Here is an 11,220-nt window from a genome sequence, read left to right as displayed (position 1 = left end):
CCAGCACGTTAAACTCCGGTAGTTGGGCTCGTGGATAGTGCGCGTAAGAGTGTGTGTGGACTGCAAATAAAGCAGTGTTAGAAGAAAGAGTGTTCCCTTGTGTGTTCAACAAAAAAGAATGTTCCTCCTGAGGTACCCCAGCACCTCAACAAACACTATAAACCAAGTCTACCCGGGATACGGCAGTATGGTAGGAGAAATGTCTACTAATGAAGAAAATTGTGCACACTTGCCAAACAGTGCGCTTGTGCCACACTGCTCGCTTATGCCACCCTACGTGCATTTTAGGCACTTTTAAGTGAAACAGGTGCCCATATCCCGTACGACATACAGTGATTGCGTAAAGTATTCGCATTATGCGTGTGCTATCGTACCGATGTGTTGTTTGTATACAGTCGATGCCAATTTTGTATCGTAACCATCAATTGACAGTGTGCATCAATTTTTGTATCAAGTCACCAATTTTTGACAGTTTCTCTCTTCTTGACGTAACGAACTTCTAGGTAATGCCTACCATTTCTGGCTTAATGGACTTAATTTTACAAGTTAGCCAGATAGTCAACCCTTGCTACGGGCGATTGGTCTGGATGGGATTTTTTATCTGTCATGACGTGCGAAGTCCGGCGCCGCTAAGAAAACACCGGCCGCCCAATTTATTTTGCATTATCGATCAAATAAAAAGCAGTACATTTCGCTAGATATTACAGGGTTTGACTATTCAGTTTTGACTGGCTGCACACATTTTTTGACCTGCGGCAATCGAGCGGCATTTTTTTTAAATTTTTGCAAAGTTTAAAACTGATACAAACAATTTTTCAAACAAATTACAAAAAATCATGCCCGGTGGCATGATTGTAACGGAACCGGTCTTCACACAAACGTACCGGACCAAAATCCCATTCAGACTAATCCTGCGTGGCAAGGGCTGACTATCCGGCTTCGTGGTAAAAACAAGCCGATAAGGCCTGTTCTAACGAAAGCAGAAAAACTTTTTTTTTCTTTAATTTTGCATAGAAAACAGTATTTGATAAACCCTTAATGTTTTCATTTTGTTCAAAAACTACTATTCGCTCAACCATCTGGATGTTTTTCAATCCTTCTATTGGCAAAAATCCTTCCCTTTATGCTTTTTTTATATACCGTTAGCAATGCACGTGAGCCAAGCTTCACGCACGAACTCGAAGGATGTTCCTATTCCTGCTGTTAGACTTATTTAATCCAATGTTCTCTTCCATTACAGTATCAACGCCAAATAGTATTTGGAAGAAGAGCATCAGTCTCTCTAATAACGACTTTCACGAGAAAGCCTGCACGTCGATCTGCACCCGACCGCGACTTAAAAAATGAAAGGTTTAATGTTTATTAATTAATTCGTCCACCGAGAACGGATAACGACGATCGTTGTTTGGAGTTACAATAAACGCAAAGAACTTTTAAATTGGGACATGGGCATCGTAAAATCGAACTGACACGAACATTGATTGAATCGCCTAATCATGGCTTTAAGTGGCACGTTAGTACCGTAGACTGTGTTACGCGAGTTTCATACAACATTTGTCGATATCTAGATACTGATCGCGGGACAACAAACTAAATCCTACTTACTAGCGTGGGATCATCTATGGTTCCTAGTAGTAGTCATGCAATAAAGATGACCTGAGCTCTGTTGCGCCTGACTTCTAATATTTCTATGCCCAAAAGATGGCAAAAGATGGCAGTTTGTAGGGTGGTAGCAAGGATCCGTCTGCCCAACCTAGCTTTCTTATGGCGTATCGTGTGAAGTTTTTCTGTATTGTCTCAAGTCTTCTTATAGATATCATAGTATACGGACAAGTCACAATTGAACAGTATTCCAACAACGGGCGAACCAACGAACAATACAGAGATTTTGGACAATGTGGATCATTAAAGCCCCTCGTCGATTTAAACAGTAGACCTAATGTTCTATTTGCGCGGTTAACAACGTTGTCATAGTGATGCTTGAAAGTCAGCTTATTGTCAAACAAACCGCCTAGGTCACACATTTCTTTGGTTCTTGCTATACTGACTCCGTTTATCTGATAGTCGTACCTCACAGGCGAACGCGCCCGAGTGAAAGACAACACAAAGCACTTTTCGGTGCAAACCGTCAATGAGTTCTGGACGCACCACAAGTTAAAAACAGTAACAGCATGCTGTAGTCTCTCAATCGTGGGCAGTTTTTACAGGCAAAAAAAAATTCACGTCATCGGCGTATAGGTAGGCATCGTCAGGAAACACATTACACAGATCGTTGACATACAGGATAAATAGAAGCGGACCCAGATTGCTTCCTTGTGCAACCCCTGAGGTGCTGGTGAATGGACGAGAAAACTGGCGAAACACGGTGTGTTGGCCAAATTGAACGCGATATGTGCGGTTAAGGAGGAGGTAGGAGCTCAACCATGTCGTAACTTTAATGGAGAACCCTAGCACATCGAGCTTACGGATTAGTATTTCATGGGATATACTGTCGAAGGATATACTGCCCTTAGGTCCGTATAGATATAGTCCATCTGTATGACTTGGTCCATACAGTTCCCACACCCCGATACAAATCTCATCAAATTTGTCGAGGTGGAACGCTTGGGTATTAAACCTTTAATGCATGCGCATAAGGAAGTAACTGGTAGCGTGATGCTTGGGGTTTAGGTTGGCGACTATTTTGTTTGACTGGCATCCGTACTGTCGCCATCGCAAGGAGCACCGGCGTCATCGCAAGCAGCACCATTGTCATTCTTATAAAATGGTCAGATGGGTTAAAATTCGCCAGATAACGCCGTTTTGCTGCAAACCTTGCACTTGATGCAACTGCAGCAACAGCTATTTTCGCAAATGTTGCCACAACAACAAGAAGCGCCACAGCCCCTGCTACAAACCACACAGCAGCACCAGTCCGCCGTTACTTGGGACGAGCTTAACCCAGAGCTTATTCTGGATGCATTGAACAACAGCATACAGAGTTTTGGAATGAACCTGAATCAGAAGTTACGTTTGAAGCCTGGTTCACACACTACGAGGACTTGTTTGTCAAGGACGCTTTGCGGCAAGGCAAGCATGAACGTAGAGTCATTTAATTGCCTAATGCTGGTGTGTGGCCCAAAAATGAAGCTGATAACAATCTGCGAGTGAGACTTCTTGCGCGGATAGAAAAACAGAACGACGTTACATTGGAACAACTATTCGCCGAGTGCCAGCACATTACAAGCGTAGAAGGAGACAGTGCAATGATTGCCGCATAGACGAGTGAGCATGTCCTCGCAGTACAAAACAAAGAAAAGATAACTGAAGAGAAAGCAACCCAGCCGACACACAACAAGCGGTTCACGCACATGAAACACCCATATCATCCAAAGGATGCTGAGAGTCCGTCAACGAGCAAGCTGACGAAATCCTATTGATTGTGTTGAGACATGCATTGCGTGCGAGAGTGCACCTACGGTTCGCAGGTCTGCTTTTAACTCACTACGATCTTCAGCAGGAGATCATCGTGTCTGCCGACGCGTCTTCCGTTGGCCTCGGGGCGAAAATAAATTATAAATATTCCGACGGCTCAGTTTGGGTAGTTCAGCATGCCTCGCGTTCGTTAAAAAGAACCAAAAACGCTTATAGTCAGATCGACCGCGAAGGTCTGGCCATCATTTTCGTCATTAAGAAATTCCATAAAATTATAATCGGCAGAAATTTTAAACTGCAAACAGATCACCGGCCTCTTCTACGAATATTTGGATCGAAATAAGGAATCCCCAACTATACCGCCAATCGCTTGCAACGTTTTGCTCTGACCTTACTGGCATACGATTGTGAAATCGAGTACGTGCGCACACGCCAATTTGGGAACGCTGACATTCTTACCCGCGTGTCTACACGCGCCAAACCCCACAAGGATTCAATAATCTCGTGTATTATCTTAGAAGCTGAAATGAAATCGTTGGTAACCAGCGCCATTGAACATGTTCCAGTCTGTTTTAATTATATTGCAAGAGAAACTGCGACGGACAAACTACTGGCAAAAATCCGTCACTATATGCAGAACGGATGGCCCAATAACGAAACACATGATGGAGAGCTGTCTCGTTTTCATTACCGTAAAAATTCGCTGACAACAAACGAAGGGTGTCTTCTTTTTCGAGAGAGGGTGGTCATCTCTAGAGTACTGCAGAACAAATGTATAAAACAGATTCGCGACATCACTGGGTAATTTCGTACGAGACAGCAGATACAGTGTAAGTCTCTTCAAAACATAAAGTTGACCAGGTGGCCGGACATAACAGGTCCGTGGCACCGTATTCACGTCGACAAAAGCGGAACCATTCAACGGGAAATGGTACCTCCTAATCATCGACTGGTTTTACATGTAGCTAGAAGTAATCCCAACTTGCAGCACAACAACGTAAACTACGATAAGTATACTGCGTAACCTATTTGGCACAGATGTGTACCTGTAACGCATATCCCTGCCACCAGCAATAGTCACTGTGTAGGTGGCTTAATATAGTAAAAGTAGTAGTGCGACGGGCCCTACATGAACGCACGTGAGTGTCATGTTAGTGCCAGTTCCTATCGCGCTCTTTGCTCAAGAAGCAAGAAGGCGCAACCAGCAGTCAAAGAAGCCAACAGAGGCAACCAAGGGAAGACAATTCTGGTTAGGAACCGGACTTGGTGCGTTGTAACGGTTTTCGGTGCTAACACCCATGCTGAGATCTTAAGAAAGTCATGGCTGAGTCTTCTCTTAAATATTTAGGCAAGAACGTTACCAGAGTTCGCCGCACACAGACTGGGAGCATTTTGTTCGAGCTAAAGGAAGGCGAAGATGGAAAAGGCATGATCTTTGAGGAACAACTGCAGAAGACAGTGGGGTCAGTGGCAGGTCAGGTGAAGATGTTGAGCCAGCTAAGCAGGACCGAGTGTCGGTATATTGATGAGGATGTGAACGTGGAGAAAGTCGAACGGGATCTGCGGGACTAGTTCAACTGTGAATGTAGCAAGCTTGATGTGAACCTGAAGTCCTCTTTCAATGGAATGCAGACAGCCAGAATAAAGTTGCCATCCAAACTGGCAGCAGAAATTTTAAAAGCCGAACGCGTCATAATGGGTTGGTCAGTTTTTCCGGTAAGGATCGTTTCTCCAAACAACAAGTGTTTCCGCTGTTGGGATATAGGTCACCAGTCTTGCAACTGTCAGAAGAAGGGAAATAAGTTAGAGTGCAGAAAAAAACAGGGGTATTAGGGTGATGAATACACGATCCCTAATACTACATCAGAAGCCCTAATAATACAAGATCCTATTGTAGCATTCGTTGAAAAGGTAGTGGGAAACTATCGGAGCGATTCCGTAACAGAAAATCAACCACTGATAAGATCTTCACCATGCGGCATCTTGGACAAGATGGCGGAGCAGCAGCTACTCTACTTCCATCTCTTCATCGTCTTCAACTCTTTTGAATCCCGGCCAAACTTACCAGACTAATACGAATGACAATGACCAACATCACATGCCAGGTGGTAGTGGATGAAAAACTCTCAGGGCGCTTTACTACCACCAAGGGTCTACGCCAAGGAGATGGGCTGGCCTGTCTACTCTTCAACCTAAGGCTAGAAAGGCTATCGTCCGGGCCAGGGCTAAAGGCTAGAAAGGGCCATGTGCGACTTGGAGGTGGAAACTTCGAGTATCATCTTCTATAAGTCAACCTAGATTCTGGGATCCCTTGATGACATGAACATCATTGGTTTACGGTTCTCCCACGTAGCAGATACTTACCAAAGGATTGATCAGGCGGCATCAAACCGCGGGTTGGAGATTAACGAGGCAAAAACCAAGTTGATGGTGGCATCATAAGCGGCCCTGCTAACATATCCTAACTTACGCGGTGGTGACGTACTAATAGATCCAAAACTTCTCCTATCTTGGGTCAAAAGTCAGCACCGACAATAACATTGTCAACGATATCGCCGTTATCGTTACCTTGTCCGATAGTTAGTTGGGTAAATGCGCTCGGGGGATTTTCGATCTTCGAAAACTCGCAGCGCGAGGGAGAGTAACGAAGAAGAGAGAGAGAGAATAAAGGGACCGTGTCGTTCTTGCATACGCACTATTACAAAGGCACAGAACGGTACGGTTTTTTTAGCACCGCTTAAAAAAGTATTGTCGCCTAGTAATTCTTCTTGCATACGTCCGAAGATCTGTTCGCATTGCGAACATTCTAAAAAAACCCATCCTAGTGATTGTGTCGTGACCGGTTTTAATAATCGTATTCCCATTAAAACCTAGATTCGGGACGAAAATCCGCTATCGTGAAGTGAGTGATTAAACCGCGTGTTCGCTGCCGAAGACCGGGTTTAACGACCTCACGCCGAATTCGATTGCCTGATTATCGTACAGGACGTAAGCAAGGACCGCGACTTACGATCGTATACTGTTAACGTATTAAACAGCAAAGTCAGTCGCGAGTGAATCCAGTTTCATCAATTGCACGTTATGGATCCGTTACCCGTCAAGCCGACCCCTGAGGAGGATAAGTGCGGGGAATGCAACGGAGCGCCTCACGATGATATGGCGCAGTGCGCTGGATGTTACCTCTGGTTTCATTTCGAGTGTGTTGATTTGACCATCGACACAGTAGCAGAAGAATGGCAGTGTCGCGCCTGCCACCCTCCCGAGCAAGACGAAACTCCGGATGCTGACAGCGGGTTTAGCGCCGTTACGCGCGAAATCAATGCCTTAAGGCAGGAGCTGGAAGGTCAACGAAAACGGTTTCGTGAAGAAAAGGAAGCTATGGAGGCTGAAATAAGCAAGCTGTATCGCACTAAAGATCGCGCGTGTGAAAAGTGCAATCGCTCGCCGAACGAGAAAATGATGTCATGTGACTCATGTACAAAATGGTTCCACTTCGAGTGTGTATATATAACAGAAGAAATGGAGTGCACAGCATGGCGATGCGGCACGTGTTCACCTCCATTGCCCCTAAATGCGCCATTTTCAAGCGATGAATTAGGCGTTGTTACACGAGAGGTGAAGGCTTTGAAGTTAGAGCTAGCAAAACAACGCGAGGCGTTTCGTGAAGAGCGGCAAGCAATGCAGGTCGAGATCAGCAAAATGTCCCGGTACCATCGAGGTCCTTACGAGCAACAACATAACTCCTTCGATCCTCGGAATGCAGGAGCGCATTCGACAACGCGTCGCTTCTCGACGCTCGATAATGTATGCGAGTTGACCCGCAGCCAGATAGCCGCTAGAAAGGTTGTCACGGGGAAGCTCCCAGTGTTCTCTGGAAACCCAGACGAATGGAGCAACTTTAAGAGCCGTTTCGATACAACGACACGTATGTGCGGGTACACCGATGACGAGAACGTGCTGAGATTGCAGGAGTGCCTGTCCGGACGGGCGCTGAAGATGGTGCAGAGCCGCTTACAAGATGCGGTAAACGTGCACGATGTAATGGACGCTTTGGAAAAGTTTTTCGGACGCTCGGAGGTGCTTGTCGACGGTATTCTGCAGCAGATCCGATCAGCTGCTCTACCCAAGGTGGAGAAAATGCAGACGCTGATAGACTACGGAGTATCAGTAGAGGAACTGTGTGCCACGATCAAGGCACGCCGTATGGATGAGCAGAATCATAACTCTTCATTAATGAAGGAGCTCGTTGAGCGCCTTCCACCGTGCCTAAAACTAATGTGGGGTATTCATAAAGAAACATACTTAAAAAATGCTTTATTGCAGGAATACGGTACGTGGATGAGGACGATTACCAACGCGGCTGTTTCCGTTACGCCACCACCACAGCCACAAGCGAAGAGGAATGATAACAAAGTAGTAAACGCTCACCACGAATCCCGCTCAACCAGGGCACCACCACGAGATGACTTTGGTTGTTTAATATGCCAAAAGGAGACATGCAAAAGCGGCCCTGATTGTGAGAAGTTTACCGCGTCTACGACAAATGAGAGATGGGGATATGTACGCAGATATCGCATTTGCAGGAGGTGTCTGTGGAGGCACACCGGACGATGTCACATCTCGGCACCATGCGACAAGGATGGATGTTCCTTGTTTCATCACGAGATGCTGCATGGGGATGCGACCCCCCAAGACCCTGTTGCTACGCTTGCCCACGACTGCCGTTCTGTAACATCCTTGCTAAGGTATGTGCCTGTTACTTTGTATGGCCCAGGCAAGAAAGTTAATACGTTCGCGCTTCTCGATGAGGGCTCTTCCGTTACGCTCATGGATCACGCCCTACTAGATGAGTTAAACCTCACAGGAACACCCAACCCAATTTGTCTAAGTTTTACCGGTAATCAAAAGAGGGAAGAGAATCTATCTCATACAGTTGCTGTTGGCATATCAGAAGTCGGCAAGGAAGGAAAGCAATACACGATGCCGAAAGTACACACCGTCGTTAAGCTGGCGCTTCAGAAACAATCGCTAGCGTTACCAGAACTTGCCGAAAAGTACAACCACCTGCGAAACGTAAAGGCGCGGAGCTATCGTGGGGCTACTCCCAGAATCTTAATCGGCGTCAAAAATTTCTTCCTTACCCGCCCGCTAAAAACAATCGAAGGAACTGCAGAGGAGCCGTCCGCTACCAAAACACGTCTCGGTTGGGTGATCTGTGGTCCACACAAGCAGCACACGCACCGAAGTGTAGAAAGACCAAGCGATGTACATTTGTGCACGTGCACCAAATCTGATAGTGACCTAGAAGCAGCATTGCGGGAATATGTTACTGCGGAAAACAGTGATGCAGTGACCCGGCGAAAGGTCCTGTCGAAGGATGATGAACGAGCCCTTGCGTTACTGGGTGCCCACACAAAGTTTGTCGACAAACGTTACGAAACCGGATTGCTGTGGCGATCGGACAATATCAGCTTGCCTGACAACCGTCACATGGCCATACATAGGATGGAGTGCTTAGAAAAGCGATTAAAAAAAGATAAGGACCTCGCCATAGTGATTAACAACAAGCTGGAGGACTTCCTTACAAAAGGGTATGTAAGAAAAATATCGGACGATGAACTAATATCTACTCGTAGCTATCCTAGGAAGTGGTACCTGCCGATATTTCCAGTGACAAATCCAAATAAGCCTGGGAAAGTCCGTTTGGTGTGGGATGCTGCTGCAGCGGTAAGAGGAGTATCCTTAAACTCGAGCTTATTATCCGGACCCGATCTGCTTATACCTCTGCCTACAATTCTGTATCGCTTCCGAGAGTATCGTTTTGCCGTCGCTGCGGATATTAGGGAGATGTACCACCAAGTGTCGATACGCGTGGAAGACCAACATAGTCAACGTTTTCTCTGGAGGTGGGGTGTTACGGAACAGAAGCCAGAAGAATTTGTGATGACCAGAATGACTTTCGGAGCCGCAAGCTCACCAACTAGCGCACAATATGCCAAAAATCTAAATACCGATCGATTAATAGATGAGTTTCCCCAAGCCGTCAGATGTATAAAGGAACAGCACTATGTTGACGATTTGCTGATTAGTATTGAACGCGAGGATGAGGCCATAAAATTAGCAACGGAGGTGCGCTACATCCATGCGCAGGGCGGTTTCCAGCTTCACAACTGGCTTTCTAATTCAAACAAGGTTGCAGCAAAATTCTCGGGAAATGAGTTACAGCAGCGCGATTTCCATATAGACCCCTTGTCTCACGTGCAGAAGGTGCTCGGAATGTGGTGGAATCAGCAGACAGATACCTTCAGCTTCAAGCTACTACCCAAACGAGACGGAGACGTCCTGAATGGAGAAAGCGTGCCGACGAAGCAACAAATTCTTCGCGCACTCATGAGTATATACGATCCCCTGGGACTAATCGCTGGATTTCTCTTATATTTGAAGGCTATTCTGCAAGAAGTATGGCGAACTGGTACCGGATGGGACGAAGCAATCCAGCATGATGCATACAAAAAATGGAAACTGTGGCTTACAGGTCTACCCCTTGTGCAACAAATCGCTATTCCTCGTTGTTATCGTCAAAACATGCAACTCGAAAATACTGAAATACAGCTACATGTATTTGTGGACGCTGGGCAAGATGGGTATGCGGCTGTAGCTTATCTTCGTTTTCAGCAAGGCGAGGACGCTGAGGTATCGCTTGTAGGTGGCAAAGCAAAGGTAGCTCCTATAAAATACATGTCTATCCCACGAATGGAGCTCCAAGCGGCAGTTGTAGGATCCCGACTAGTTACGACTATACAACAAGCACATGACCAACCTATAACACAACGATTTCTATGGACAGATTCCAGAGATGTTATGTTTTGGATAAATTCCGATCACAGAAAGTATAGCATCTTCGTAGGCCACCGAGTAGGAGAAATCCTGGACAACACTGACGTCAAAGAATGGCGATGGATTCCGACGAAACTCAACGTTGCAGACGAATGCACAAAGTGGACAAATTTTCGCCAACATCTAAGCTCAAGTCAGTGGTTTTCCGGTTCAGATTTCCTTAAAAGACCGCAGCAGGAATGGCCAAATGCAGAAACCAATAGCTTTGAAACGGATGAAGAAGCACGAAAGTGTGTAGCACTACACCAAGTCAGCGAGCCGTTCATCGCTTTTGAACGTTTTTCAAGCTGGAGAAGACTCCTCCGAGCAATGGGCTACGCATGGCGTTTTATACACAACGCAAGGAACCCTACCACGCGACACGAAGGAGCACTAACATCTCTCTGCAGCAACTGCAACTGTCCGAGCGAACCATCCTGAAAGCTGTACAAGTCGATGAAAATAACCCGCGAAACTGCTGGCCACGTGGAAGAGTAGTCGAAACGGTGAAATCAAAGGACGTAATAGTACGACGAGTAGTGATTCAGACCGCCAAAGGGACACGGCTCGAACGACCGGTTGTGAAAGTAGTAGTTTTAGGAGTCGGACAAGAAGGAAGTACCACATCCGTGTAGCTGTCGCACAGGGGGGAGTGTCAACGATATCGCCGTTATCGTTACCTTGTCCGATAGTTAGTTGGGTAAATGCGCTCGGGGGATTTTCGATCTTCGAAAACTCGCAGCGCGAGGGAGAGTAACGAACAAACATTGATGTTGAAATACGCACCAGGGATTGCCAATCGGTTTTTCTACAGTCTGAGGAAACTTAGAAGCTGGGACTATATAGAACTTCTAGTACTCACATAGGCCTCTGAGGCATGGACTTTGGCCAAAACCGACGATACGCTCTAGCTGTTTTCGGGAGAAAGAT

The sequence above is a fragment of the Anopheles moucheti genome, chromosome 2 (assembly GCF_943734755.1).
Source record: "Anopheles moucheti chromosome 2, idAnoMoucSN_F20_07, whole genome shotgun sequence".
Taxonomy (NCBI): Eukaryota; Metazoa; Arthropoda; class Insecta; order Diptera; family Culicidae; genus Anopheles; species Anopheles moucheti.
Note: the sequence above shows the minus strand (reverse complement) of the source record.